This window comes from Protopterus annectens, chromosome 4.part1 (genome assembly GCF_019279795.1).
Source record: "Protopterus annectens isolate FY-2018-M chromosome 4.part1, PAN1.0, whole genome shotgun sequence".
Lineage (NCBI taxonomy): Eukaryota > Metazoa > Chordata > Ceratodontiformes > Protopteridae > Protopterus > Protopterus annectens.
The window spans coordinates 51,854,813-51,882,038 of record NC_056734.1 but is presented as its reverse complement, the minus strand read 5'-3'; positions in this window follow the sequence as shown (position 1 = coordinate 51,882,038).

Here is a 27,226-nt window from a genome sequence, read left to right as displayed (position 1 = left end):
GCTAGTTTAATGTCATGAACAATGGTACTGGCAAGGTATAAGTCCCCTTCCCCAATGTAGTGCAATCCTGGAGTTGGTAAACATAGGTGTGCTGGTGTGGGTGGCACAGCCCTCCACTTTGGAGGGTGTGTGGTGTTGTAGAGCCACACATAGTGTGATTGACAGCCACTTAACCTGTTAATGTAAACTGTACAGTATTACAGCAGACTAAGCAGGGGGATACACACAACAATAACCCCAATGGGGTGGCTGTGTCCAAAACATCCACACCCAACTACATATACCATCTCCAGTATCACTGTACAGCTATGCAGTGGGGAAGAGGGCATTTACACATCTACTACTAGCTTTGATGGAATGAATTTCCACAAGATGATTCCTTTGAAATGTTAGCATTTGTCAGTCAGTTCTTGGAAAATGACCTCCTGGGACATGTATTTTCTGCAAACTGCAGTAGATCCCTTCACATACACACACATTTACTTGGCAACACTGAGAGTAGAACCCCTACCTAGGTACTTATTGCTACTAATGTGTTTGGCCTTAATTGCACACATCACACAGCTTTTAGGATGAGGTGTGTCCCGAGTTTTTGTTAAGTGAAGAACATCACCAGGCCTTGTACAGTATGGTAATGGGGGATATACTGGGTGTTAATGAACAATACATAGTATGACATACTGTCATATACACATTGACAAACACATAACAGTCATAAACACATCTGAGAGACCTGGGTTTATCAGTACTAACTACCTTGTCAGTGATTCCATTCTGTTACAGATAATTTGCACAAAGCACATGCATCATTGGGCTGGATAGTGTAATCAGTTACCTGTATGGTTGATGGTGACAGTGGCCCTCATACAGTGGACCTTGGGACATGTACTGGGGGTACCATGGTGGAAAGACAGTACACCCAGCACCCACACCCCACATTGGATATTTTACTCACTGAAACCCATGATAATACTCTGACATACCCACAATCACACATTGACCAGGACTGCAATACAACCCCTTGACTATCTCATCAGTGCTACTATAGGGATATGCATTTATTGCACATGCCAGAGGGATAGTAGGGTGATAGTTTGCCATGGCTCTCCTAATGTCAGCAACATCACTATCCCTTATACTGTATGGCCAGGTGTATTGTATTTGGAGAATGTGGACTCAGAATGCTGTATCCTACAAATATACACACTTGCACACATACACACACTTGTCAGGACTCAGAGGGTAACCCAAGCCTATCTACCCATTTGTACAACAGTGTTGTGCTGGTACTGCAAGCTCCAGGTAGCCCATGGGTGAAGAGTGTAACAAGGTGCATTTAATGTCCATTACAGCAGCAGCCATTTCTAACTATGGCAATGGGGGGTGTAGTGTGTGGGAAGGCCCTCAGGGTATTATCAACTATAGGTTTACAAACACACAGACATTGTTAATCTCAGCAATGCACACTGACACCTTTGTCAGCACTGGGGTCAATAGGTGCAAGTGTTCCTAGGTGTGTACCACAATATTGTCCATGGGCAGATGAGAAGAGTAGAGGATGAGGGTACAGTGGTATCATGCCACCTGACATTTGTCAGCAGGCCATCTATCAACTGATGCCAAGTGAGTGATCCTCAGGTTAACAGTTAAATGCAACATCCAATCATCTGGTTGTCTCTTGTAGAAGGCCAGTGAGGTGCTCCAGTTGATTTGTATGCAACATATATTACATAACATGGCCAGTGTGATAGTCTAGTTGAGGTATCCATGGCATGTGGTGCATACCGGGTGGGGATTCCTAGCTGTGGCATTCATAACACAGCTGGGCAGACTCGTCAGTCTCAGTCAAGCATAGATTGCCTGTAAGCAGCCAAGATGGATACCTGACATCTGCACATCTGTACAGAGGACATACAGAAATCATCTACCCAACAGGTTATGCATTAGGATTAATGTTTTGACAGATAGACATCTGACACTGATAGGTATGCCATTACTACATGACAGCAGCCCACAATGACATGCCCTATACACATAGTAGTTTACAGTTAATATCCAGATATCAGATCAATATCCAGTAGCAAATACTTAATAACACACAGCTCACACACCAAGAACACAATAGTCAGTAGTCAGAGTGCAGCTTTGCATGCAGGGGTGCATGGTTCCAGTACTACAATCTGCAATCTACTCTTACTTGGGAAAGCACTGTTAACAGTAGTAACATAATGATACAATACATACAAGTGTGACTGCATATAACCTGGGATACTACCCATGTATGAAACACATACAAATGGAAAAGATTGTTGTACTTGCCATATATACTCAGGTGTCCCATACAGTAAACTCACACTCCTTGCTACTGTAATGACAGCACATAGAAGCATGTTATGTACATGAAATTATATACTTATTAAAGATACAAACCAGTCACACAGAGCTCCTATAAAGGCTGTCCCTCCTCAGCAATTGACTGCACAATAGTATCAGCAGAAACACCAGTTCACATGGATAAAAATGGAATTTAATTCCTTCAGCAAGTAGGCACCAGAGTGAGGTAAACAATAAAAACAAAACAAACAGTTCTGATATTAAACCAACAGATTAAGTGCTTTCATCTTCTTACAGAAGACTTCATCAGAATAAACAGAACCCTTCTCTACACCCATTTTTATTGTACATTACTAATCTTCCATTGGATAAAACATTAATTAAACAATTAATTATGCAAATAGTGCCAATAAACTAGAGTTTAAAAAAAACAGTATTGTTAATGAAGTTATTTAGAGCTCTCTGTATAAAACAGTTTTTTTAAAAAAAAAAACAGTTTTTGTACTTTTAGTACTTTTGTTTTCAGTATGTATCAAGATATAAATACACATGAAAGATCTTGTTCAAACCCTTAAAGCTACACATAAAGATAGAACAAACAAGAAAACATCCACTGCAACCTATAGGAAACAGCCATAAAAAGTTAACATGGTTTTGCAATAGGCATAGTTATGAATTTGTACACGTAATTTAGTTTTTAGCCCTTCTAAGTTTAGACACCTTCATTTTTAAGGCAGGAAGAAGTGAAATGTGATCATTCATAGCGGGTGGGGTACAGACATCCAGTTTTAACTGCCATATCATTTCTCTATATTCTAACATATTGTCCCAATCCCCACTCCTATCACTGGGAACCACTTTTTCCAGGACCAAAAACTTAAAATCTGCCTGTGTGCACACCAGACTGTGCCTATACAGGGCATTAGTTTCTTCTTTTTGTATCGATGTCATAATTATGTTCACACACACATTGTATCAAAGTACATTCAGTTTTACCAATGTAATATGCCCAGCAATGTTTACAATAAGCGAGACACACCACCCCTTTTGAATAACAGCTGTTATACATCAAAGTCTTAAAGCTAGAAGGTATACTCGGTATTTCTAAACTCTTACAGTTAGCCATAAAGGGGCACTGGGAACACCTTCCACACTTGTGTCCCCATTTTAGCTATTGTCCCATTGATGGTACTGCTCTTCTTCTTTTCCAATATTTCCTTAAGACTATAATTTCTCTTATAACTGTACCTGAATTGTCTGTTAAATATATCTAACCTACTGGGCATTCTTTGAAACATACCCCATACTCTATGGTTTTCTTTATCCACCATGTATCTTGGTCAAAGGTCATTACTAGATAAGGTGTAACAAGTGATGTCCCTGGAACCAAACCCTGTTCTTTTGTTATAGGTTCCCCATAGAGTAAGGGTATATACAAGTTTCCACATCCTTGTAACACATGTTCTTTAATGGCTCTAATCAATTCATCTGGATACCCTCTTTCTAAAAAAAGGGAATTAACATAATCTAACTCCAGTACAAAATCATCCATTTTGGATGTCATCCTTGCAGCTCTTACCATCTGTCCCTTCACAATATTACATTTTTAAAAATAGGGATGATTACTTTGGTAGTGTAGGTAAGAGTTGGAAAAACACCTTTTCCTATAAACCTTGCATGTAAATATGTTATTATCCAAGTCTTTTTCTATGCAGACATCCAAGTAATTAATTGTATTCAATCCTATTTCATGGGTAAAAATTAAAAATTCTGTGGTGGAATTCAAGAATTCAATAAAATTGGGAATCATCTCAAGGGGTCCCTTCAACACAATAAAAATATTGTCCAAAAAATGAAAGTACCTAGAAATATAATCGTTATACATGGAATCAAATACATGATGGATTTCCCAATATAACATAACAATATTTGCAAATATGTGGGGTGCAGGATGAACCCATGGCAACCCCATCAAGTTTGTAGTACAGGGCTTACCTTTGTTCAAAGGGGTATTTCAGGGTGACTGACATCAGCAGGCTTGCTAAAGTAGGGCAATGGGAGGTGTAGTGACTGTGAATGGCCTTAAAATCATTAATCTCCACACCAACACACAGACTTTTACAAGTGCCATGTCTGGGATTAGAACTCCTCCCTAACTAGCATATTACACTATAGCATTGCACAGTTATCGCATGCGCCACTGAGATTATGGGGCTGAGAATTGGCCAGAGAGTTATTTCAAGGTGAGTGACATCAGCATGAGTGCTAACATGGGCTATGGGATGTGCAGTGTGTGTGAATGGGCCATAAACCATTCCTCTGGAAACACACACACACACACACACACACACACACACACACACACACACACACACACACACACAACACTTAGTCACACACAACTTTATATTTGACAGAACTGGGTATACAAGTGCTAGATGAATACTAATTTGTACTATTGTGTTACACAGTTATCACAAGCACCACAGACACTATAGGGCTGAGGGCTACCAAAAGCAAATGTCTACAGTGATTGACATCGGCACATCATGTGATATTGGCCAATTGTATGTTTGGTGGGTGGGACAGGCCTCATGATGGCAATCTCTTTGTCACTGTCTGCCTCTCTCCTCCCACATCTCTGTGTGTGTATGTTTGATCTATTATAGTGTGTTGTAAAAAACTGTAGAAAATCCTGAAACATCACCACGGCTACAACTGTATAAAAACACAGAAGCTTTATATTAACGTAGTTTATTCTTGTACAAAAAGACAACAAAAGATCTAAGTACAAAGATGAGTGCTTTCGGTGAGACTTTGACTTCTTCAGATCATGTAGTACAAAGGTCATTATTGTTTAAAATAATAATAATTGACCGACCATCTCTATTACAGCCTAAACACCTTCAAGAAACAACAAATCAAAACATCACTCATAAAAGCAGGAAATATAATAACACAGAAAATATATCTAGCCAATCATAAACTAGTGGTGCTGTTTCAGGATTTTCTACAGTTTTTTGTCTTTTTGACCTGAAAACGTCTTCAGCATGAGCAGGATATTTATCCTTCACTATTGTAGTGTGTTGGTCTTGGATATGTATGAGTATTCCTATCCAATGTGTCTGCAAAGCATGAATGGTGTCCAATGTGGTGTGTGTGCACAGACATTTGCAACTGACAGATATGCATAATCCACTGTTGTTGTCAGACATGGGCTTCATTTCTCTATGTGTTGGGGCATGCCCAGTATGACCTTCTGTATTTTGTTGTCAGACATGAGCTTCATTTCTCTAAGTGTAGGAGCCTACCCAGTATGACCTGTATTGAGTGCGTGAATCCATTCCAGGTAGGTTGTACTCCACTGCAGGATTTTGTGTTCTATACCTACAGCTAGCAACCTGTTTCTGCAGGATATCTGTAAGTAGGTTGACAATATGGAGTCACAATGGGCGAAAGATAGTGGGATACTGTAACTATTGTGTCTGTGCTGCTTGTGTTACATGGTTGGTGTTAGCAGAGATATTCAGACATATGTACTGTTTTACACTGTGATGTATTATGTCATCAACTACTGACAGATATACTTATTTGCTCACAGTTATTTCCTTGGAAATACAAAATGAATGAAGCTGTGTCCAGTATTGTGGTCTGCAGCCTACATATTCTTGCACACATATGCCATTCTGGAGGGGTAGCTGCAGACACTTGCTGATGGGTCTGTGTAAATGGTCCAGCACCTTGGTACTGTGGTGGCTGAGGATCCCATGCTTGTACATCTATCGACATGACAGAATTGCCATATACTGCTGTGGCCATACCTCTCAGCTGTACAGATTCATCCAGGTTACCCAGAGGCAGGGCTCATATATCTGGTCAGTTCTCCTTCACGTTGTGGTTTATGAGCAGGTTTTTAGCCACCCATTACTGGGTTTGCAGGCAGGGGTAGGATGGGCACACACCAGAGTTTCAGAATTCACACACTCCATGGCATCCATGCTTCTACACCCCCCCACTCTGTTATTCTATCCTCTTCCTAACATTATGCGAGTGATATATGTGAAGCATCCCTATAGTTGTCCCTTCATCCCAGTGTTATTTAGGGGTTGGTCCACAGTTCATGCAGTAGGACATGGTGGGCATGCTACTAGGATTTGTCAACATGGCCTTGCATTTGTGTTCTGTGGACTGTGTTATGTTGTTAGTTGGGATGCCATGAGATAACATACATTGGCAGTATGGGTGAGGCACAGACCTTTGACAGAGCACTGTAGGGCATTTGGTAGTGATGCAGGCCATCTGTAGCAGGCCAGTGCATTCTGTCACTCCTACAGTCCCAGGCTGTGAGCTACTGGATTCCCCTGGGTTGACAGGGTACGTGTGCGAGGTGTTAATGGTAATAATTCCTGTCCATATTAATCCATTGGTCTGGATCCTGGCAGGGTGCTGCTTACAGCTAGGAACACACCTGCATGGGACACCTCTTCAGCATGCTGCATTCTGTGGGTATTCCCATACAGAAGTGGGGGTCATACTATACTCATTCCCAAAAGCAGGAATATATCCTGTGATAAACCTGTGGCTGATGGTGGGGTGAGCTGAGTGCATGTGTGATATGGAAGCTTCTTGCAGCTGACTCACAGATATACCTGGGACATTTCCCTTATGCTGCCTTGTGCGGGGACATAGGCAGTCTCTCATTACTTCATAGATGTGCTTTTTGTGGTCTGCCAGTGATTGGCCAGACTACATCAGTATTCCATTCTACGCAGACAACTAATGTGTTGCTAACCTGTATGTACAGTTCCAAAGGTGTGTGCAGTAGATAGTTACATTTTATGTACTCTGTCTAGGGTACTTCCACCTGTGTATTGTGTGTATGTCTGGGCCCACATTCATGGCATGTCCATCTTTCAGATGGTGACAGATATTGACATCTGAACAATGATTATGGGTGACTGCTGAATTGGGTCTTGCTGTGATGCATTGTGGTTGGCACTGCAGTTGTCAGAACATGGTCCTGTCACTGACAGTACTGGCCATAGTCCACCGGGACACAACCCTCCATGCCTACATGCTGACCACTTCCACAAAATATACAACACACAACAACCTAACACACAGAGCCCTGCATATTGTACACATGCAACAATCTATCCTGTAAATTGGCCCAGTTCAGGTAATCTGTACTCCACTGTTATTAAACACACACATACATGTTACTGCTTTTCTACATAGGATTGTGAGGGTGGGGCACACCTGACAACTGCAGACATTTGCTATGCCTGTACTGGTATTTCAGATACTCTGTTGGCTTCCATTTCATTTTGTATTCTGACCTATCATGCAGACTAGATGCATATCAGTAGAGTACAGATCTTAGGTTTTATTGACCTACATTTCAGTTTCAGACTTCTTATCCCACAGAACTAACATACAACTGCCTGACCTGTTGTAGTCTGTCTGTGTAGGTCTGGAGGGGGGACTGTTCTCCATAGCCATCAATCAGAGGCTTTAGCCTAGCCTTTCCTTATGGTCATCTAAACCTGTCCTGCTGGCTGAGGCTGTTGTTAGGTATGTGAACCTCACTGACATGCATGTGTGTGTTCTATGGACACACATTTGGGCTACCACATGTACTGCAGTGGGATTTTCACCTTGTCTAGTACTGCCTACTTTGTTAACACCAGTATTTGTTATGGATTTCATGCTGCCCATATAGGTGTCCACTATCTGCTGCCATCCCATTCAGCCACCCAATTCCCTTGTATGCTCACATCCATACCATAGCTACAACTAGCAGAACATAGGAAGAGTGACTTACCTTGTGGCTGTGCCAGTATTGAGGATGGCGTTGGAGGGCTGACTATGTCGAATGCACATAGTATGCTCCCTATACATGATTGCCTTCCTACTGCTGTTTTCCCTACCCTTTGCTTTCTTGTTTAACCCCCAAGGTGCACCGTGCGTACCCAGTGCTCAGATGTGAACAGAGCTGCTATTTCCAGTTGTTTTTTTTTTTTTGTTTGTTTAAAACCTGACACACACACCCATTTAGGCAATGTAAACACTGCTAGGCAGCCTCAGACAACCGCCCCCCTTCCTTAGCTGTGCTTAGCTAAGGGCAAACATGGGTCACAGAGCTTACCACATGCATGACACTCCCCCTTATGAGGTCATCTACTTCTTATGCTTATACCATGGTGTTGCTGCACCTACATGGTTGGGTGCAAGCTAACAGTGAGGGGAAATCTGTGGTTCAGTATCAATCCCCTCATTTGCATAAAACTGACTGCTAATGCATGGTTACAAAACTGACACTTAGCCTTCCCCCTTAGCAACCACTATTCCATAGTATTGTTCTGTTATGCATGCCATTGACTATTATGGCAGAATTCAGATTTTGACTTAAAAGCTTATTTCCAACTCTTTTTCTTATTTTCGGGCCGATCCTGTTTGCGCACCGCTGCCCTATGCTTAAACGGCCGGAATTGGCCAAAACAAAATAAGTTATTTTTTGTAATTTTGCAACTATTTACCATGCCAATGGCCATATATTTGGTCATTGGCATGCCTACTACATTGAATACATGCTTTCTTTGGAGCTGTCATGCATCCGTTTTTTAATTTGCAGAAATGTATTCGGTTAGTAGCCGAATACATTTCTGCAGGTTACACTATTCCTGCACAGACACCTGCCTGCTTCCAGGATGGCTAATTCACCTCATTTGCATGGTTTTCACCTGAAAATGTGGTAATTAGTATAAAGGAGCTGTGTCCATGCAGGAATAGTATAGGAGCACTCGTGCATGTCCCAGGAGCTCGTTCCTGGATCGCTCATCAGCCATATTGTGTGCAGCAGCTCTTGCACTATTCCTGTACACTGTGGAGAGCTTGCTGAATCTGGAGAAATGTTTAAATTCATTCCTGTTCCTAGTGACCATCTCTCAATGGTGTCAGTGGTGAGGACTGAGGCTCCCTGATTACTGCCCCAGGTAGAGAGTTCATCACAGTAGATTGTAATGACAGCAATCTGAATGATCTTAAATCAGGAAAATTAATCCAAATTAACCTGTACATTTATAAAGGCCATTCAAAATTATTGGGGGCCCCTGGCTTGAAAATCTCTAAGAACACAAGGTACACTTAATCCCCCACTGACTGTGTACTAAGTAGGCAGGAAGAAAAGTAACTTGAATTGTAACAGTCTCAGAGGAGGAATCTTCTAGTTTGTGCTACTAGTTCCCAACAGTATAAGGAGTTGAGACAAGATGAGACTGGGATGGGTTTCCAGAGACAATTTATTGTAAGGAAATTTAACTCAAGAGGTATAGTGGTTGGCTGGGTGGGCACTTAGTTTTATGGAGCTATGCAATGCAAAGGGAGGGAAAAAGTACTTAAATAGCTTACAGAACACTTTTATACTTAATGAGCTTCGTTAAGTCTGTCCTGAAAAAAGGCCAAAGGTCTAGTGCAACTAGTCAATAAAAAGTAAATAAAACCAAATACAAGCCTTGCAGCCCTTGTATAAGTGAAAGCTCTCATGAATCACTCCTAAAAGCAGCATGCTTTCTAATGGGAGTTGTACAGTTAAGAAATTAATGTAATACTAAATTTGGTTTTATTAATAAAAGCAAATTTTCTCAATACACAAACATAGATGCATATCAGTATTTTATCCATAAACATCCTCTCAGTATAGTCATGTTTTGCAAATATGAGGTGGGATACTGCTGTAGGTCTTTATAATGCTGTAAATAATTCAGAGAAAGGATATTAGTTCCATTATACTTCAGTGTATTATAATATGACTGTACCATGATGATAAGGGCAAGCAATCACTACAGTAAACTCTGCTTGTATGAACTTATTCAGTAAAGACATTGCTGCAGATTCAATAAAGCCTACATGGCCCACTAAAACTGATATGATAGCATAGCGTTTTGTATCCTGTAAGTGGCTCTACACACCGTGTAGAGCCATGTAAGCATGGTAAACATTACGGCATGCTAATTATAGCATAAGCAGATGAATTGTATGCTAATCAACAATTCCAAGATGGAAGAGCTATTTAACAAGCTGTAAAGCAATTGTGTAGACTCAGTGAAGGCTTGTGAATTCCAAAACCTATTGGAATACAGCCATGGAAACTAGTCTACACAGAAGGAATGTTAGGGGCTCCTGATGCTCCTATTCATGTGTATGTGCAGCAGGTCCAACTCTATGCTACAGCTGCTGCTGCTAATAGACCACAGCCAAGAAGGAGAAGGGTGTTTAGACCACATTTAGTTTTTCATGCTCTGCATGAGATGGAAATTGTAGAGTGCTACAGGGTAGATAGAGACACACTAGAGGAACTCTGCAACCTCTGTTAACCTCAGCTAAGACCAAGGGCAAACTGAGAGGAGCCAATACCAGTGGAGACTAAGGTATGTGTAGCACATAGAATATTAGCTACAGGAACCTTCCATAGACCAACAAGGGACATGCTGGGAGTGTCACAGGCATGAGCATCCAGAGTCCTACATCAATTCCTGAATGCTATCTTACAACATACCAGTGACTAAATATATTTTCCCCATGCACCTGAGGACAGAACCATAACTATGTAGGAATTCTACCCTGTAGCACACTACCTTGAAGTATTGGGTGCCATAGACTGTAAATACATTGAAATCAAAGCACCACCCAGGGAACGGGGGTGGTGTACATACATAGAAAGGGCCTCCACTCCATTAACTGCCAGGTCATGTGTAATGTTAAGGGAGTCATCCTGAATGTGTATGCTGTCAACCTGGGCAGTTACCATGACACACATATCTGGCACAACTATCAACTGTATCAGAAATTTTCTAGGTGGGATATCCCACAGGGTCATTTACTAGGATGCAGGTTATGCACTTGAACCATGGCTAATGCTGCCCATAATAAATACACACACACCAACTAAGTACACTATAATGAGGCACACACTCAAGCAAGAATATCACAAAGCGTGGGTTTGGGCTGCTGAAGTCATGGTTCTGTTGCCTAGATAATCTGGTGGAGCCCTGCAGTACAATCTGCATACCTGTGCTGAAATGTTCTCCATCTGTGCCATGCTTCACAATATTATTCTGAGAAAACAGCCTCAGCAGGAACACCAAGGGGTAGGGTCACACATCCCACCTCCACTGGCAAGGTCACCACAGACACATGTAGGTGAGGAGATAGAGGGGGAACCACCAGCCATTGTGGGTCTAGGTAAACATAGCTGTGCACAGTATGCCCACGGACTGACCAAGAGGCAATGAATAACACACACATTCACCACCTAAGGGGCTAAAACCTTCATGCTATGCATGTACATACAGTAACATTGATGCCAGGCAATGTTCACAACCTTTACTTGCCCATGTAATGGTTGTGTACTGCTAGCATCAAACAGAGTCAGCCCCAAATTAAAACTCTTGCAACTGCCAGACATCCAAAGTAAATGCTGAACCTGGAATAGAAAAATGAATATCTAAGAAGCGAATGATTGGCATATCCATGCATAGTGTTACTTGCTAAGGTAAGTATAAGGTGGGAGATTTTTATGGCAATGATATCAATATGTGGCAACACTGACTTTTGTCAATACATGTGTTCTCTATCAACTATTAGGCTTCATGCATCAAAGATTCACACATCCATACCTCTTAAATGTACAGATTTTCACAGAATGTCCAGAGTTTTGCCTCATAGTTTTGTATTGGGAAATTGTAATAAGATTAAAGTAAGAGAATAATGGCGCATATTTCAATTTCAGACTTCCCTCAGACAAATCATGGTAATGCCAAACCTGTTATTCTATCAACTTTCTAAATGTGTCAGACCAAAGTACTGCAAAACTGTCCCAACGTTTTTATCACTTAGTCCAGCTTTGTTGGATTAAGAGTTTGAGAGGATATACACATTACAAAAACCTGAAGAAAGCAGTACAATTTGCAAAAGAGCATCACAAACACAGATATACCAAGCAGTCAGCCAGCTATGTACCATGGGCATCAGACAAAGACTTATGTATCTCTGAATCCAAAGGATAAAAATCAAGGATATGGTACAGTTATCCAGTTATCATCATTTGCACAAGGTGGTGTGTGTTTGTGTGTGTGTTTGTGTGTGTGTGTGTGTGTGTGTGTGTGTGTGTGTGTGTGTGTGTGTGTGTGTGTGTGTGTGTGTGTGTGTGTGTGGGAGGTGGGGTGGGGGGACAACAGACCAAAAATGACACAAAAGGTAGCATGTGCTTGTGAGTAAGAAAGACAGACAGGCAGAAATTTGGATAAAGTATCAAATGTCCACTGAGACAGAATGCACTGTAAGCCTCACTACTGAATCATGTAACTGTTATGTGCATATGTCTGTATGGGCACTCAAGGTAAAAATGTGTGTGTGTGTGTGTGTGTGTGTGTGTGTGTGTGTGTGTGTGTGTGTGTGTGTGTGTGTGTGTGTGTGTGTCTGTCTATGACCTGGTATGTCAGACATGTGTGAGTCATGCATGGTAGAAGTAACAGTTCATTGCCATTGTCCCTGTTGATGAGATCTTGCTCTGACAGGAGCTGCGCTGGCACATCCATGCCCATGTTCAGATGCACTGCTGCTGCTTGAACATGACTGATGTCTGCTGGGCAAGGTCTCCTCACACATATGCCCAGGACCATGGACCCATGGCCTACTATGTTTGGGTGCGGATACCTCAACCACTGACAAAGCAGTGGAAGTAGTGCCACTACAGAATCATGATTGGGCATGGCCACATTGGCTAACATCAGGTGATGTGGCTGACCTACATCTACATGGATACAGTCCATGTCCCAGCAAATGTTCCTTCACAGACACTGCCTATCCAACATGTCATTCAACTGATTCATTGAATCAGCAACACAGTGGAGAGAGTTATGCATGTCAGACTGTGCCACATCTACATCCTTAAGCATTTCCTCTGAGGCCCTATTGAAATGTGCCTGTGCCTCCATGATGGCCATAAACATACATCAAGTGGCACAGAAAGACACACCAGAATCAGATGCAAGGTAGACAGCAGGCCTCCCCTGAGCACCCCTAACAACTCTCCTGTGTGACATTTTGCCCACACTTTGGCAATGGCCAGAGTCAACAGGCACCAAAGCCACAGTAACCACACTACCCTATTCAAGTGTCTCACCCTCCAACTCTGCAATATCTGAGGGTTCACTGGAATAAGTATGAGTAGGCCTACTTGTTGTGTCTGATGGGATTACAGGGGATGGCTGAATGTCATCCTCAGTGTCAGATTTAACCTCTGCACCTCCCAAATGTGCCTCTGTTTGACCACCATCATATCACAGTCTGCTGATACTCTGACATCAGATGGTAAGAGTCCTACACTTCCATTGTCAGGATCACCTGTGATAATAAGCAACAAACACAGGTAATAAATTAATAGCTACACTACTACAATGTAATGTATGATAACAAACTAGCAATGGTTCCACTATCACAGACGGTACAGCAATACATACAAACTGCTGATACCCACCTCACACATACAGATAAATGCATATTTCTGTCAAATGTTCATCATTACTCAAATAAAAATGTTTGGCTTACCATATTCAGATGACTCCACACTTGCTAGGGAGGATGGTCCTGGAAGACGTTAAACAAAAGATAAGGACATCACCACCATTATAATAACACGGGGGAGCATTTTATTGCCTTTATATGTCCATTAGCAATACTTGTAATTGAAACTTGGGTGACACATCTACCCAAAGCCCACATGTAATGAATCAGAATGTTTTGCTAAATGTATCAATTTATCAATTGCCCCCCCAAAAAAAAAAAAAAAAAAATTAAAAAACTGAATTATTACATTCAATATTTTACTATACACGAAAATGTTACAAAATGACATATGTAAGCTTACCTGGAAGCACCTCCTGAGACATACTTGTCCTCCCTGAAACAGCAGCACCAACATCAATCATATGCTGTTGTGCACTTTCCTCTGAACTCTCTCGATCCCTGACAGTGTGCAGGAATTGTTCATTTGGTGTTATTGGTGGGTCCGTAACAGTTCCCCCTGTAGCCAGCTGTCATCCAGACATATCCTCTCTCAAACAGAAAGACACTGTGTCACCTAAATGCTTGGACAATTACATCATTCTCATAGTCACTGAAGGGGGGCATGTGGGGATTGGGAAACCTGGGTGCCATAATCCTAGGTGGCAAATAACAAAAAAGAAGGATACCATACATACTACACATAAATATCACATAAATAGTCTTGCTTATATATATATATATATATATATATATATATATATATATATATATATATATATATATATATATACACACACACACACACACACACACACACACACACACACACACACACACACACACACACACACATGCACACACAGTATTTCCCACTGGAGAAACACAAAACTTCAGGTATTAAAATATAAAAGGTTATGTGGTTGCAAAACATCACAGTCACACACAAACTAAGGTTTGATCCAAAACAAGGAATAATAAGAGCAAACCTCTTTAGAAAAAAATTTGGTTGTGGGAACATACAAACGGAAATTGGATCTCCCACCCCAAAAACAGCAGGCAGATTGAGGTTTGTAACAAGCAAGGAATAACAAAACACATCAGTCAATTGCTATAAGTGCTTTCCAAAAAATTCTCACAAAATATGTACACATCTACAGCAGAAAGGCCATTTATATACAATTGCCAGGCACCTGTACCTGTGCCCAGCACTTCTCTAAAGGTGTCTATGGGCCATCTTAGAAGCCTAACACCCCATGCATCATTGATGATATAGGCCATTTACACTTCACTGAAATAGCATAGAAGAGTGTAAGATAAACAGTTCTAACAATAATACTTGTGATGAAAGTTAATAAGGCTGTGTGTCTGATAAAGTAAAATGCCCTGTCAAAAATGACTATGCCATCAGTAAACTTCTAAGAAGTACCCATAGTTGCATTTGCTAATGTATATATATATATATATATATATATATATATATATATATATATATATAAAATTTTCTGAGTAATGTGAGCAAATCTAGTATGCAAATCATATGAGTCTTGTACAAATCAGAAGTCTTCTGTGCAGATAAATACAAAGTAATAGCAATCTTCTTCTTCTGTGTTGTCTACATACACAATTCTCCTCACCTTCAGGTTCCTTAGCTATATGGAACCAAATTGACGAACGCCAACAAATAAATAAAATACGAGAAGTAAGGAGCCAAACTTGCCAGTGGAAAATGCCTGCAAATACCAGCCAAATAATCTCTGTAGTTGTTGTAAATTACGTAGTTCCAATATCAATAATGGGTAATTGGGACATAGTTGAACAATATGGGATTGACCGTCACACCAAGTATATATATATATATATATAATATTTATACACTTTTTAATAACTTTTAATAGTGTCACAAATTTATGGACATACTGCAATAAATACATATAATATAAATATATATATATAATTAAACAAATATTACATAGTACATAATTAATTAAATTCATATTATAAATACATATCTATTATACAATATTTACATAATTGCAATGTATGTCATTTATGAATTGATTATTTATTAGGACATTAATAAAGTAAACACATTATGAGGTTAAAAACATTTTTATATAATTTTTTATACAATGTATAAATTCATGTTACTATCAAATTATATTTATTGTAACATATTACAAAAAAAATCTTTTATAGTCAGCATAAGTTATACATCTAATGGTATTTCTTATACAGAATACGTTCACAAATGGACGATTTTAAAGTTTTTAGTGATGAATGAATTCAATTTGTTAACTTGGTTTGTTAATAAGTATGAGTTACACATTATTAGTCAATTATAATTAAATTGTTGGGTGTAGCTGCCTTATTTAAATGGTTTCAGACAATGTAATGTGTATTCTGATGAAGTTCGTCGTACGGACGAAACCTAGGTAAATAAGTTTGTTTGCAATAAAAGTTTGTTTCTACAACTGGCATTGCGGTCTTTGGAACATCCATTTGAAGTTGAAACTACGTAATTTACAACAACTACGGAGATTATTTGGCTGGTATTTGCAGGCATTTTCCACTGGCAAGTTTGGCTCCTTACTTCTCGTATTTTATTTATTCCTTAGCTATATGGTTACCTTTTTATAATGTAGAGTCAGGTCTGTGAGCACATTGAATATGCAAATGAGGTGTGAACTCATTAGACTTGCTAAATCCCAAACTTTTGGCTCCATGTAGCAGGTATAAACATGTTGTAAGCACTTGTTTAGTGTTAATTGCTAATGGATTGTAACTGTGATTGATTAATGGTATTGAGAAGGAAAACATAACAGCAATTCAGAATCTCTTACTTGCAGTGGGTGTGTCACCCAAGTTACAATTACAAAGTATAGAAGCAATTGTATTGAGGTTTTAAATGGAAATGAGCAGTACACATTTCTCAGTTTCTGTCCAGTAATAACCAAAGTCTCCTGCCTTTGCTGAAAATTATATATTATTATCATTTAATATTCTCATACATTTTAAGGACAATAATACAAAATGCCTTACAGACTGCATGCCTGAGATTGCTCAGATAAGAGAAGAATGAACACAATACAAAGAGAAGACAGAGTTGCATTGCTGCAAACAATACTCATAAATGGTTGTGTGATCAGTCATTGCACTAAAGATATAATTAACACGTGCAAACAACTGAGAGTGTATAAATGTTATATGTCTTGTTAATACTGTGGATAAACTGGGACTTGCTTGTATGCACAATGATTTGCATTCCTGCTGCAAAGCTATTTCTCTGGCAAAGAGGGATAAGACCCCCTTACTGTGTTTTGTAGGTTCATTGTTGTGACAGTTCACATCCAGACTTGTGTAAAAATCTGTAATGTGTGTGCTAAAATTTATTTTGTAATGTTGTTGATGTTTTTTTTTTTTTAATATTAATATTAGTGGGGTGTGTAGCTTAGCATTAATGCGGCGAAATTAATAAATACACTAAATGTAATGTTGAGACTTGTATCATAAAGAATGCATAAATTACAGCTGTGACTTAAGAGTGGGTGCGTAGCACACCTGTTAAACATGATGAGCTACACAGTATATACTATCTGTAGGTCATGGTTCAAGTTCCATGTGTATCGTTTAAGGATGAAACCTAATGAACACTTCACTTCTTGAAAGAATAATGCAAGGTGAGGTTTTCCTGTCACATTTGCACACAGCTTACCTTTGTGGAAACGTGATCTAATAGCCCACACAAGAAGCAAACTTTCTAAATGTGAAAAAGGATACACTGCTGCTCATTTTGCTGACCATCACTCAATTCTGCTACGTGACATTGCACAATGGTCAGCAACACCTGCAGATCCAGAACACCTGCAGATGGGAAGCAGACAGTAGTCAATTTCAAAATGGATACATTCTATCATATGTTGTTTGCCATTGTGCAAACACGCTAACTGGCATTGTGTGGCAGTCAGCATACAGAGTAATGAATTTGAAAATATAGAGCTACTGACTAAGTGTCCCTGTGGCAGCTGTGGAAAGCTAAGGGTTGCAGTACAGGTGAGCCTGGGTTCTAATCCAGCTAATGCCAATTTTTTCTTACTGATGTTCCGCTTTACTTTATATAAAAATTAACAGTAGAAAAATACTTACACATCGGAATAATTTTCTATAGCACGTGCATTGAGCATACACAGAATATCAGAGATATATCACATGCATAACTGTGGGCATCAGTACAATTATGGTTCTACAATTATGCATTTATTATCTGAACTTTCATGTCATATACATCTGTGGTTAAACACTCAACTCTTTAACAAATATGTATAGATAATGAGCAGGTCTGACAAACAAGGTCTCATTTGCAATGAGCACTCTGCACAGTAATGATTGTGAAAAATACATTTGTAGCCCACCTTTTCCTGTGGTAACTGGTATAAATGAATGCCTGTAATACAGCTAAGCCAGTGTTCTAATCTGGCCCACTCTCAATCTTATTAATGTTTGTCTTCTCCATTTAAAAAAAAAATAAAACAATGTAAATGTAAAGAATATGCATGTATAACACTAGACCTCATATGAAATATATATGGGACTGAGGATATACTGACAATTATGTTTCTGTAATTATAATTGTCTTTTCTGACCTTGGATGGACTTTAGACTTCAATGATAGTCATACACAGATGAATGTATAAACCAGGACCTTGTTAGGTCACACACATACATGGCTAACCCCTCACTCTGTCATGTGTATTTATATACAATTAATGAGCATACCTGACAAGCAGTTGTCCTGCAGCAAGGATAAAAATGCACCTATGTAGAAAAATGTGTTTTGTCTATTTTGCATAGGTTTGAAACCCAAATTGTACAAATTAATTATATCACTGTATAAAGCCACAAAAATGTGTCAGGTCATAAAAGTTATGCTCCCAATACAAGTCTGCAAAGTTAAATCAATTAACAGTTTCAGCAGCTGCCAACCCATAAACTAAAGCCACCTGTCAGATTATCCTTTTTATTTCAACAACTGCTTTCCTTTCTGTTTGGTACTGTTGCTCTCCACTTAATGTTTCACAAACTTGGCTAGTATGGTTGTTCTGGTTTGCACATTAACATTAAATGCAATAACACAAACTGGCAGGAAAACACTCAACTGTTGCTGTTTGTCCTAAGCATCTCAATTTCAGGCTCAAAGGTGGGGGTGTGAAGGAGTCCAGAATCTTTACTGGACTCCTTGTAAAGTGCCACAGCTGAAGGCTGTTGCAGGAGGATTATACTGTGTCTCAGTACAAATGTAAGGCCTGGAATAGTCTGGTCAAGGCTGTCTACAGTGCAAATGACATTCCACACACTGGACAGCAATGTAGGAATCACTTTAATGACCTCAAATGACACAAGCAGAATGCACTCAACCAAGTTCTGGATGAGTTTAGGACTGCTGACATCCCAAAGTTGTATAAGTATACAGATAAAGATAATTTAAATTAGATAGAAAGCTGTATATAGTCAAGGCTGGTGTGCATAATACTCTTCTCTTGTTCTCTCCTTTTCATTCTATAGTCAACTAGGAGAAAGCAGCAAACAGGGAAGCCCATGCTGAGCATTTAGTGAGACTGAGGGAAGCAAGGGGTATGTATGCAGCACAACATAACTATTATTTTATCCAAGGTATTGCTCTTCTATACAGTAGTAGCAAATTAAGCATGTATCCTTCAGTTGGTGGCACTTGTAATACTGTAATCAGATGTGGGTTCAAGTCCCACAAATATATAACAAAATGATTTAAAAATATTACATAATAATTACAACAAAAGTGGCATACATGCCATGCTGTTAACGTATTCTGTATTATTTGATCAAACATATGTGCAATGTATGTATATTGTAAGGATTACTTAGTGCAATCATCAGTTATAGATTTTAGTAGTTAAAAAGATAATTAATGTAAAAGTAAAAATATTTTTTTTATATTGTACTAATTTATTGTATGTCACATATGATTGTCCTAATTATCTCTTTTTTCCTCTCTCTTACCCCAACCATTATCTCCTTTTTTTATATGTGTGATTACAACATTTTCATGTCATCAATTTCTGACAACTCACAAAATGCTTCACAGCACAGGGAAGTAGGCCAACCAATATGGCTCAGCCTGCCCCTGCTCCAACAGCTCCGGCATCAATGCCCAGCACATCTGGGACCCAGTCTGGCAGAACTACCTCTGCTGCCCCTGTACTACCTCGGCCCTCCACATCAGGTAGTATTACCCCAGCAGTTGGTGCAGTGATACCTTCCAGGAATATCGATGGGTGGGGATTTTGTCACACATCGGGAGATGTCAAGCATGGTGTGTGAGGTCATGGAAAGCACCACTGGTGTACTCCTTGGTCAGATGAAGAAGATGCTCACTGGAATGCCGGGTAAATGTAAATGTCAAGCACTCCAGCAGCAAGCTGAGGACGGGGACAGTGATGATGGTTCTGAAGGTGTGGACTAGACTCTCATTCTCACTGTGCCCATGTTTGAGGGGCATCGGCATCCAATGTTCCCTCCCTATCCCCATTTATGGTGTCCCCCAACCTGTTGTGTCCCTCACTGTCCCTGTCTCACTTGTTTTGTTTCTTCTGTTTGACTGCATCTGCTTCCTCACCTACCCTACTTACCTGACCAAGAAATACCTACATCCCTTACCCAACATTCCTCTCTTACTGAAATATAAAATCATAAATGGACACCTGACACCCCAAAACAATATCATCAGATACATTGCTCTCCTCTTCACACACGTGTCTTCTTGACACACTTGATTCAGTCCACTTGGCTATACAACATGATTGTGTTGTTGTAACCCCTCCTTGTTGAGGTGACAGTCCAAATTCAGCCAATATTCTACACATATTCATTTTACAATGTTGGAGAAGTGGATAGCTATGGCTCTTTCCTACCTGCCTCCTGCACATCACTATATTGCTTTCCCTTTGTTTTTTCCCCTGGTTGCCACCATGTTCCTATCTAACCCATTTTCACACCTTTAATCTGGTCAAAATATAGAATCACACATTACACTCATAAATAAGAAATCCCAATGAAGCCCTTCACTTTTTGTCCTCTGTGTTTGACATCACTCACCAATGCTGAGTGATGGTGAATGGCTCTTCACGTCCTATGGCATGGTGTGGTTACCTCTGCACAACATTACTTAAACCCGCTATGCTAAGAAAACACAGTTAAAGTAAAATAAAGGCACTTATATTAAAAATTCATTTAAATAACTATTTTATTTAGCCTGACAACTATATCAATATGTAACTCCATATGTTTACTGTTGACATAAATCACATGAGTACTGCTTGTTTTAATATATACAGTATCCCACTGCACCTATTCCCTCTAACTTTTGAAATAATTATCACATGTAATTATTTAATTGCATCATTAATACATATTTAAAAATATTAGATAGAGCTGGATGTGAACCTTGTATCATCTGGGCTCTTACACCTGCTGCCACAGAGTCAGATAGGCAACAGTTGTGTTTATTACACAATGTTACACAATATATGACACAACATTTCTGACATGAACTATATGTGATCACCATAGTATCTTTTAGCTGTGTCTACTATAGCCAGTATGGGTAAGTACTTCTCAAGCTCAAGATGGAGTTATTAAATGTGTATCTTGCATGGGCAAATTCTTTGCCATCAATCTCTCAAACCATTTGGAAAGTGCTCATTAGCATGCATTATTTATGTTACTGCCAAGTTAGCCTTCATCCCATTAAAGTCCACGTAAAAACACAACCAAAGGGAATGCACTCTTTAAAGACTGAACACTTATTTACAATGTAGTCATGCATTACCTGCACCCATGCACTTGAAGCTTGGTATCTCAGTACATGTTCCAAAATATTAAATAAGCTACAGAAATAAAGGCAAAAAAAATGCTTTGTTACATACCATCTGTATCTTTATACTGACAATACACATTCAACTTGTCTAATACTTGTACTAATATGGACAGCAATCATTCACAAAAATGTACACTCAAATATGATCACAATAAATGTGTGTGGCTCTGACAATTTAAGTGTGTAATGTACACAGCATACTGGGAAAAAATGTCTCATTTCTGCTCCATGCATTCCTGACAGTTGTTTGCATGTAGTTTGTAAAGCTGCCTCTTAAAAGTATACCTGCACATTGGGAACACAACAGGAAACACTACATCCACACTTTGCATACCACTCTCATAACAGGATATGTCAACCATATCATACAATGACAATGGCATCGTCTATAAAGTCAACTCTGACAAGGCAAATACATACTTTACTAGTGTTGCAGTCATCACATACTGTGTTTTGAAGATGCAAATTAAATAATCACGTCTGATAGAGTAGTACAGCAGCTACATTATGTATATGTCTCTGTCTATGTCTAAGTTTGTATGCATAGTCAGAAGAACATCAGTCATTATTCTACTATCATCAATCTAGTAACACGCAGAACTTCAATATTTTGACAGTTGTACATGTCTACACATCCATTTCATTCAGGCCTTCCAACTTCTTCCCCCAAATATACAATGATGATGTCATCCACTATAAATTATCCAGCAGCAGTGCAAAAATCAGACTTGTACCATGGTGTCTGCATTAATGCTAAGTTCTCAAATCAGTGTACTTAGGTCGGGAGTTCTAATCTCACTGCGGTTAATTGGTATGTCTGCCTAATCAGCAATAGAGTCCCATGAAGTACAGATATTTTGACAGTTGTACATGACTACACATCCATTTCATTCAGGCATCCCAACATCTTCTCCCAAACATCCCTCTCCATAAAGGGGGAGCAAATGCAGACCCTGGGACATATTGCCCCCATTAGTCTGATGAGTCTGATATGTAAGGCTATGGAGCGTATCATCATGGACTTAATTAACAAGGATACAGGGAATCTCCAAACTCTAGATCCCACTCAGTTTGGTTTTGTGAAAGATAGATCATGCCTGCTCAACCTGGTTGACTTCTTTGAGTCAGTCACCAGAGCTGTGGATGAGAGCAAGGCAGTTCATACAGTCTACCTTGATCTGGCCAAGGCCTTTGATACCATTCCCCACTCAGGAATTATTGATAAACTCACCAAACTAGGCATCAACCCCTACATCACTAGGTGGGTTGCAAATTGGCTCACAGAGCCCACAGTGTGAAAGTAGTGGACTCCAATTCAGACTGCCGGCCAGTCACAAGTGAAGTTCCACAGGGATCGGTCCTGGGTACTCTCCTGTTTGACATCTACTTCTCAGAAGCCCAGGCCAACACAGAGGGCCTCTGGCTGACCAAGTTCACAAATAATTGCAAGCTTGGAACTATTATTAACTCCCCAAGTGATGTAGACATCCTACAGAAAGGCCTCACTGAGACCAATGTCTGGTCTCAAAACCATGGCCTTAAGCTTAATATCAAAAAATGCATTGTCATCCCCTTTGGGAAAAACTCAATTCCCACTAATTACCACATTGATAGGAGCCCAGTGAACACTAAAGGCGTTATAAGAGATCTGGGGACACAAGTTGACAGCAGCCTCTCCTTCGATCACCTCATTGCCACTGTGGTCAGAAGGTCCTTCTATGTGGTACATTTCATTACCAAGGATTTTGCATCCAGGAAGAAAGAGGTCATCATCTTTCTCTCTACTCTTCCCTCATTAGGCTAATCCTCAAGTATAATGCCCCATTTGGCATGTACCTCACTAGACACCTGCAACAACTGGAGAGGCCACAAACATACCTCACAAAGAGGATCCTAGGTCTTAAACACATGTCCTACATGGACAGACTCAAATAACTCCAGCTATTCTCTGTCTCATATCATCTACTAAGAGGCGATCTCTGCTTGACTTACGAAGCCATGTCTGACTCAGCTCTGTTAGAAATGCTGCATCTAACGAAATCCCAATCCCTCCACACCACATGCTCCAGAGACCTCAACCTCATTGCCACAATCAACAGAACATGCTGGAGGGACAGGTTCATAATCCAGAGACTGCCCATGCTCTGGAATCAACTTCCCATACATGTCAAGCAGAGCACCTCACTGGCCCTCTTCAAGAGAAATCTTGATGAGTGGATGGGAAATAGAAAGTTCACCCCAGGGATTACTCCAGTGGCTCTACTTGAAAGAGGCACTGGAAACTAACGTCAGGTGGCATGATGCCAGGGCACTTTTATGGGCTAGGCTTGTAAAGGCTCTGGGGCCATTAGCCTAGTACGCACCTATGAACCTACGCACCTATACATTGTCCAGCAGCATTGTAAAAGTCAGATGTGTGCTGTGGTGTTTGTGTTAAATACTGAGTTCTCTAGTCAGTGCCCTTAGGTAGGAATATTAATCTCACTCTACTAAACTGGTGTGTCATTGATTACAAATAGTTTCACAATTATACATGCCTACACATTCATATCAATCAGGCCTCCAAACTGCCACTGGTGATGTCATCCGCTATAAATTGTCCATCAGCAGTACAAAAGTCAGACTTGTGCTGTGGTGTTTGCATTAAATACTAAGCAGTGTAGTGGATGTAACTTAGTTAGATAGGGATTCTAATCTCACTACAGTCAACTGGTATGTTTGTGTTCACTTAGTTTACAAAGTGTTGTCCAACACTATCAAAGCTAGACTTGCACTGTGGCACTTTTGCTTAGTACTGTGCTTTGTAAATACTTAGGAAGGGGCTATATTTACACTGTAGTCAACTGTGTGTGCATTCTTCAATCACTATTATGACAATTTTAGAATGATATGTGAATGTACAGCTATGTCAAACCCTCCTCCGAGCATCTTGTTGTAGCATACATTGATTATGTCATCCTGTATAACATGCACTCTGACAGTATTCAGGACAAACCTGTGCTGTTGCAGTAACATTAACTGTGTTTGCAAGCTACATTGCCTACACATATTGGTGCTCTAATCTGACAGCAGGCAACTTGCATATCTATACATAGAACTATCACTTTTGAGACAATTTTACACAGCGATGTGACTCCACATCCATGTCCTACACTCCTCACGACATGTTCTCCTCAGCATACAATAATTCTATCATACTCCATAAACTGCAATATGACAGTGTTACAACCATCTTGAGACTACTGCATGTGTGATTGCTAATTCTGTCATGATGTGGTGCACATGTTTCATATGGACAGTGGCAGGATGTAATGAAATCCAGCAAATATACACATACACACAATAGTCTTACTTTATTCAATAATGTTGATATAGGGATTTGTTTTTACATGGTATAATAATGGCTATGATCTCATGTGATGTTGGCCATTAATTTAATAATGTCGTATGACCCTATGAACAGTTGACATGTCAATGCTGCTGTCACTGACGTGCTACACTGAGGTGTGGATATATAGTATGGGTACAAGAGGGTATTACAATCTTTGATGTGAGCTAATGTGCTGATGGCAATTGCTGCCATTGCATTACTTGCTACTTCTATAACAGCTGTAGTAATATGCCTCCTGAGAACCGTTGACATGGTATGATACACGTGTATGTATATTGTTGGCTTATTAGGACATGTGTTGTTGTAGTGGAGCAGATCAACCTTCTGCAAAGTTCACATTCCACCATTACAGTGAGACTTGTCTCATACACATGTTATTATGCTGTGATATGCACAACCAATGCATTACATGTTTTGATTCAATTGCAACTTTGTAGAATTTATTGTCTGAGCAGCTGTATTGCTATACCTAAGGATTGTTGAGGTGGTCAGCAGCACCATTGTGTGCATGAGCCACAAACAACTGACCTCCAATTTGTCCTGATATGGCATCAGGCTGCTCAGACACATCTTGCCCATGAAACACATACAGGCATATGTTGTGCAATTATGTCAGGACATGACATTGCTACAGTTGTAGAACTGTATGCCTAGTACCAGTGTGTGGAATGTGAAAAATGACCGATTTTGTATTTGAAGGTCTTTTCACAAATCACTTATTCTAGTAAATGTGAAATGTTAAGGGGAATACACAACTAAGCACAGATCTATGTGTGGATGACACCAGACATAACCAGCCAGAGGAAATAGACATTATGCTAGCTGATAATTTGCCTCACACATAACACCACTGTCACTACTGGCCATCAGCCAAAGTATAAATGCAAATATTACTCAGCTTTTATTCTAAGGAGGCAGCTCATCTTTATGCTCTCTACAGCTAATAACAGAACCAATAGACCTTGAGAACATCACAGGTTGCTTATAGCATGACTCAAAACATGGACCTACCAGATGCAATTGGATCCATACTTCAGCACAGCCTGCAGACAACCTATGTTTCTATATATAGCAGGGTGTACATCAGCATGCATCCTTCTGACTGGGGGCACATCACGTGATGCATACATTACCAACAGTTCAAAAGATAGATGCTAGAAAACCGGATGTAGTGGTCCAGGAAAAGACAAAAGTAGCATCGATCACTGAAATTGCCACAGCCAGTGACGACAGTGTCCTGCGCACAGAGAGCCACAAAGTTATAAAATATCAGGATTCACAAGCAGAAATGAGAGCAATGTGGAAGAAAGATAACCAAATAGTTCCAATAGTAGTAAAGCAACGTGTCTTATAAAAAGAGTCAAAAATCTTATTTAGATACACTACCAATACATGTAACTCCATACAAATTACAGGAGTCATTACTGGGCACATTGCAAGTGCTGTGAAGAGCACTTTTGGCTGACATAAAAGAGTGAAACAATACTAATTTCATGAACTTTAATCATACTTTGACTTAGGAATGGGGTCCATTCCTGTTATGGTATTAGAAACCCAAAAGATTTGGAGAAATTAATAATGGCAGTATAGACTCATCCTGACTCTCCTAATCTTTGAGGTAGACCAGCAAGTCATCATAGACCTTCTCTAAAAGGACACAAGTAATATCCCAACTGTGTAACAAACACATATGTGATTTACTAAGGCTACATTATGTCTGTTGCATATGTTCTATGTCCTCAAGAAGGTCAACAAGGGCATTCATGATGACAATACTATCATCCTGCATAACTTGACCTGGCCAAGGCATTTGATACAACTCTACATTGGGTATTACTGAGAAACTGTCACAAATGGCTATAAACACCTCCATCACCAAGTGGGTAGACCACTGGATCACATACATAACAGATAAATATGTTGAAATGTGAGAAGTAACCTATATCTAGAGTCCAGTGAGCAGGTTCATACATTAGAGTTCTGTGCTGGGCCCTTTCCTGTTCATTATTTAAGTCTCAGATGTC